The 6680-nt window shown below is 40.4% G+C and overlaps 1 long non-coding RNA gene across 1 annotated transcript in view; it reads left to right on the top strand.

Moving 5' to 3' along the window:
- Positions 1 to 317: 317 nt before the first annotated feature.
- LOC146460388 (uncharacterized) overlaps positions 318 to 6680 on the top strand; it is a 28718-nt gene continuing 22355 nt past the window's right edge. Inside the window, exon 1 of the long non-coding RNA XR_014857635.1 lies at positions 318 to 347. This is a non-coding gene — a long non-coding RNA (uncharacterized LOC146460388). The remainder of the gene's footprint in view (positions 348 to 6680) is intronic.

Genomic DNA, 6680 nt, shown 5'->3' with positions numbered 1-6680 from the left:
CCTCGCTTCCGTTGATACCTTGGTTTTCCCTTAGCTGGAAGTAAGTCATTCAGAGAATGTGTTGGGTTGTTTTCAATCTAAAATACATGACTGCACTGTGTATTACCGGTAGCTAAAATTGTCGGATTGCTACACTCTATCCTCATGTGAAGTTCGCGCTTCCTTCACCGTCGCAGTTGCTTAGAGTCCCTAGTGTTTGATATCGGGGGGGGGGGGGGGGTGGCCTCAGGCTCATCGAATGGGAAGAGGGGTGAATTTTAGTGAATAAAAGCGTTAAATTCGGCTGTCCGTAAAAAAAAACATATCGCAGCAAGAGTGGAAAATTCGATTTATTTCTTTTTTATAATGTTAGATAGGCTAGGATATAACTAAAATCACTGTGCAGTTTTTTCGGTGAAATATCCTTTTATTTTTAAGAAAATGCAAACAACGAAAATCCGTTAAAATCGCCATTTGAGGCGCTAAATATCTCTAAATATCTGTTGGAAGGACTTGGGGAAATATTGCGTTGTTCTGTGTATACAAAATAATCTAATTTCAAAGGCATACAATTCAATGCAGTAAAAGTACTTCGTGAATAACACTAATTTTCACCATGCGCGAAACCTTCAAATCGATTAAGCTTCTGGTGGTTGAATGTTAGAACATAGTTAATTGAGGGACTGGTTATGAAACTTTGCCATGAAAACAATGGTGCTGCAGTTTATGTTGGAAGGGCCGCGACCGTGCACAATCCTGTTCACACCACAGTTGAATATCTTAGCAGGAACGTTTCTATTGGTCAGTTGCTCCAACACATTTCAAAATCTATTGTAGTTTGTGCACGGTCAAGGCCAAAAAAAACGCTAACAAAAACATATAACAAAGGAGTTTGTCAAGCTTCATAACCTTTGCCTTTTATTAACTATGGTTAGAAGGATGGTCTATACATTCCTGAAAAACTGTCTTTGGGCAGAGGATTAAGAGCGACGTGAAGTTGCGGGTCAGACATAAATTTTATATCCTAGCCTGTCTAACATTAAAATATGAAAGAAATCGAATTTTCCACCCTTGCCGCGAAATTTAAAATTTGTTTGATTTCAACAGACCGGCGCTCTTAAATGGACTCTTGTGACCCATTCATCAGCGAAAAACTCGTTTTAACAAATGCTAAGTTTATAGCAAGATTGAGCTCCTTGAATAGTTTTCTATTTTTCAAGGAAGTTTTCATTTGGAAAATTGTTTGGAGCCTATGGGGTAGTTAGTTTTTAAAGGCTAAAAAGAGAAAAGCAAATTAAAAGCAAAAAACCAAAACATAATTCTCCTTTATCTCGGGAATCTATCTGGCACCCGTGACGCTACGATTTTAAAAAATTATAACGTTGTTGTAAATGTTTGTACTTGCATTAAAATATAAAACAAGCGATTTTAATGGTAAAATTACTTCGGACCGCCAAAAAAGAATACGCGAATGAGCAGGGAACAACAGATGTTTTTTCCATCATATTTTCTCCTTCCATTTTGCGCGAAATCCCTGTTGAGTTGGACAACAGTCTCGGCCTTGAGTGGCTTTCTACGCGGCGCTTTTAGTCACCAAAATAAAGACGTACGAAGACTTTATACATCGGTCGAGTTTTCTTTAGGCTACTTCTTTTAACTTCGAACTCCAAAAGACGTGAATTTTTATAATTGAAGAGGGAGAGAACCTAAAGCGAGCCGTGAGGAGAGTACGCCACATTTGAAAGTTCACGACAGATCGACCTACCGATCGACCGAGTGACATTTACCCCACATTACGATAACTCGCTCATTGCGCATGCGCGCGTTCACGAGTTAAAAGCGCTACAGGAAAGTGAGAACATATGTTTTAAGATGCAACCTTTTATATTACCCAGTTCGGTCATTTTTTTACGCGGAGTAAATGCAATAAAAAGAGTATTAATACGGACTGGTTTACTTAATAGTTGATCAGCTGCAAACGCCGGGAGACTTGAACAGCCAAATTATTGATAAATTCGACTTTTTAATTACTCACGTTAGCGAAGAAACAGCCCTTGTATCTGTGCGTTTATTGATAACTACACAACATACAGTCAATAAGCTGTTGTTGTATTTGATTGAGTCATTCTTCCCAATCACTTGGGGGGAGGGGTTGAGTGGGGGAGTGCTGAGGCGAACATGCTCCGTAGGATTTCAGTCAAAGGCTATTACTTTTTCGTTCTCAACATCATTTGATTTGAAAGAGTAAAACTTCAGTTCTACTTAAAACTCAATTTATTAAGGAAATTTAATTTAGAGCTACTAAAAACTTGTACGTAGACGGAACTAATTTTCGTTTTCATTTCGAACTATAATAAATGTCTCGCTCCTCCTTCCTATCCCCGATTACGCTTGCTACGAAACCTAGTAGAGCTACAAACATCATCAGCTGATAACATTTAAATTACGAATTGGAACGTGGCTTGTCCACTGCAGCTGTTAAAACAGTAGATCGTTAAATGGATTGGAACTGACCACCTGAATCAACAGAAACTGTCCAGGCCATAGAATCAATTAACGTCAATTGGTTGTTATTATTATTAATATTTTTAATGAGAACGTATTTGATATGAAAAACACCGAAAAATAAAAAGTTTGAAACAACTAACGGCAAGAGCTTTTAGAATTTTTAAATAAAACTATTTTCACAAGAATACTTAACCAACAAAAAGCTAAACCAAAACACTTTCAAGAAGAACGCAATTCCTCTTTGGCTGGGTAAACTATTTTCCGTTCAAATTATTGCGTTCATTTCGAAAACAGAATAGGCACCAAAAGCCCATGGAAATTATTTATTTTGTGAATTAATTCTCATCCGGGATAGTTCCCAAAGAACAATTCCTAAATAACATTGTCTGATTAAATTATATGTCACCGTTAAGCGGGCCTACCGTTCCTACCGGTAGTAGGTTGAGCTTGGGGCCAATCACCCCTTCTTGTAAAAAGTAACAGATTACGGAAACCTTAAATTCTCGAATCAATGAGTGTTATCTCGGGAGTAGTACAACGACTTGCCAAACTCCAGAAGATGAATACATCAAATGGGACGACGGTGGTATGACGGGTACACGCCCAATCCGAAAGGAAGCCTGTACTCTGATCAAGTCATTTGCTAACCCCAAAGAGATGCTCCGCATAGGAAATTGGAATGTTAGGACAATGTACAGCGTGGGAAAAACAGCCCAAGTAGTTAGGGAGATGCAAAGGTACAACCTGGATATCCTGGGCATTAGCGAATGCCGATGGTCTGGCTCTGGACGGCTCAAGACACGGACTGGCGAAACTATTCTGTACTCGGGAAGAGATGATAACATACACCAAAGTGGCGTTGCACTTGTGATGACCAAACAAACGGCTGGTTGCTTAGAGAGCTGGATGCCAGTTAGTGATAGAATTATGACTGCACGATTCACATCAAGATTCATTAAAACGACAGTGGTTCAAGTATATGCACCAACGAATGAGGCGGATGAAGAGACAAAGGATAGCTTTTATGATATGTTACAGAGGGTTACTGACGAGATTCCGAGGCATGACATGATTATGATGATGGGCGACTGGAACGCTAAGATCGGGGCTAAGCAGGAAGGGGAAAATGGTGTGGTGGGACGGCATGGGTTTGGAGATGAGCGGTCAGAAAATGGTGTTCGTTTTGTCTCCTTTTGCGCAGCTAACAACTTAGCTATTGTGTCAACAATGTTCCCACACAAGAACATCCACAAATACACTTGGACTGCTTCTAATGGGAGGGCTAGAAATCAAATTGATCATGTGGCAGTGAACGGCAAATTCAAGAGATCAGTGAGGGATACGAGATCTTATAGAGGCGCAGACTGTGGAAGCGATCACAACCTAGTTATCACAACTGTACGACTTCGTTTGCGTGGGATAGTTAGAAATACAAGGAATTCCAGGAGATATGACACAGCCAAGCTGATAATACCGGAAGTAAGGCAGCAGTTTCAAATTAAGTTGAGGAACAGATTTAGCTGTTTAGCTGATGAAAGCGCAGAAGGCAATGAGCAAGACATAGAGACTCGATGGACTAATATAAAGGAAAGTTATAAGAAAACAGCTGAGGAGGTTCTAGGATACAGGAAAAAACAGACTAAGCCCATGATAAGCGCTGCAAGTTGGAAGAAAATTGACGAAAGAAGATCTTGTAAAGCGAAAGTGGATTCAACCAGGTCAGAGAGACTAAAAGCAACATACAGAGAGGAATTCCAAACTAAAGACAAAGAAGTAAAAAAGCAACTAAGGAGAGATAGGAGAAATTGGATTGACCAGATTGCTAGTGACGCAGAGAAAGCAGCCAAAACGGGCAATATGAAGGCGGTGTTTGATGCTACAAGACAGCTTTGCAACAAACCAAATAGAAGAACAGACTCCATAAGGAGTAAAATAGGCATTCTACTAACAAAAGAGGAAGAGGTAAAGAAAAGGTGGAAGGAGCATTTTGCTGAGGTTCTGAATAGACCTCCCCCCACGCGATCAGAAGTGGAGAGTGAAGCTTATGAAACACTCGAAATTGAAACGGGTCCCGCTACACATGCAGAAATCAGGACAGCTATACAACAACTGAAGAATGGAAAGGCTGGTGGTGTTGATGGCGTAACAACAGAACTGATGAAGGCAGATATTGAAACTACAGTAGCTGTGTTGTACGAATTGCTTTTGAAGATCTGGGAAAGTGAAAGAGTACCTAATGACTGGAGATGCGGGCTGATCATTCGCCTCCCCAAGAAGGGAAATCTCATGGAATGTGGTAACTGGAGAGGAATAACACTGCTACCTGTGGCCGCAAAAGTATTAGGCAAAGTGATTATCACAAGAATTAGGGACACTGTTGACACCAGACTTAGACAAGAACAGGCAGGGTTTAGGAGAGGAAGGGGGACAGTTGAACAGATATTCATTCTGAGAAACATCATTGAACAAGTAATTGAATGGAATGCCAACTTGTATGTTTGTTTTGTGGATTTTGAGAAAGCTTTTGATAGCATTGACAGAGGTATTTTATGGGGAATAATGGGAGAGTACGGTATTCCATCAAAATTGATCACGATGGTAAAGGCAATGTATGAACAGAGCCAATGTGCTGTTGTAGATGGTTCTGGAAGTTACGACTGGTTTGATGTAAGGACAGGGGTGAAACAGGGCTGTTGCATGTCTGGTTTTCTCTTTCTTCTTGTGATTGATTGGGTCATGAGAAGGACTCTTGAAGGAAGGCAAACTGGAATAAGATGGCAATTCACGGGCAAGTTAGAGGATTTAGACTTTGCTGATGATGTGGCTCTTGTTGCAAGCAGGATAGTGGACATGCAAACGAAGCTAGAAAATCTTAACACAAACGGGAAGAAGACTGGGCTGAAGATTAACCTGGGAAAAACAGTGGTAATGAAATGGAATGTCAATCCTGGATTAAAGATCCATCTGGAAGGAAGTGACATCGAAGAGGTTGAGAAGTTTGTTTATCTTGGTGCCACAGTAACATCAACTGGTGGTGCAGGTGAAGATATAAGCGCCAGGCTAGGGAAAGCTCAAGCAGCCTTCTGCAACTTAAAGAACATCTGGAGGAACAGCCAACTCAGCATTAACACCAAGTTGAAGATTTTTAGATCCAATGTATTGGCTGTCCTACTCTATGGTTGCGAAACTTGGCGAATAATCAAAAGCGACGAGAACAAGCTTAATGTCTTCCTCCACAAGAGCATACGACGCATTCTGAAAATTTACTGGCCCATGAAAGTATCCAATGAAGAGATAAGATCAAAGACGAATATGGAGGAGATCTCCCATCAGATAAAGCGAAGACGCTGGAAAATGATCGGGCATATACTAAGGATGAAGGCAAATGAGAACCCAAGAATAGCTCTAAACTGGACACCAGAAGGAAAACGTAGGAGAGGTAGACCCAGAGAGACATGGAGAAGAACAGTTGAGAAGGAAAGAGGAGAACTTGGGTTCAATGGATGGACGGAAGCAAGTAACTGTGCCAGAAACCGTGACACTTGGAGAGAAAGAACGCAAAGCCCCATTTCCCTTAAAGGGAAAAGGACCAAATGATGATGATGATGATGTTAAGCGGGCCTAATCACACTAGGGCGAATTAAATTGTTGAGAAAAAAAACTTGGGCGAGAAAACAAGTTGGAAGAAAGTTAGAAGGTTCTCGTTTTTGGTGCCGGTTACATTGGAACGAAATGTGTTTCCCAAAATCTGTTGGCTTGATACAAATTTAGTGCCAATCACATAGCACTTTTGTTACTCAGAGAGTTATAACAAATGCAGTTTGTGAAGCTTAACACTGCTAATATTTTTCGTTTCTTTCTTGGTTTCTTCCGTTGTTGTTGTTGTTGTTTTTTTTTTCCTGCTGTTGTATTCGAAATAAATTATATAAGGGAATCGGTCAAGGGCGATTCAAGAAAGTGACTGGTCCGCCTTCCTACCCAATATGAGGAAAAAAGAGTACGCATTCCAGCTAAGGATGAATATGGGCTTAGTATGCTTGTGAGGATTAACTATTCAACGGTGTGACTAAGCCACGAGGTTAAGTAAAGACACGATCATGTATACAAGACGAAAGTCAACTAGGTTATTTATTGACTATTGAAAATAAACAAAAACGTGTATCGTTGAGTTACCGCTTTTGCGGTGGGAATTC

The sequence above is a fragment of the Pavona decussata genome, unplaced genomic scaffold (genome assembly GCF_977016875.1).
Source record: "Pavona decussata unplaced genomic scaffold, jaPavDecu1.1 SCAFFOLD_213, whole genome shotgun sequence".
NCBI lineage: Eukaryota > Metazoa > Cnidaria > Anthozoa > Scleractinia > Agariciidae > Pavona > Pavona decussata.
The sequence above is the reverse complement of the archived record's forward strand: the minus strand, read 5'-3'. Positions and strand labels throughout refer to the sequence as shown.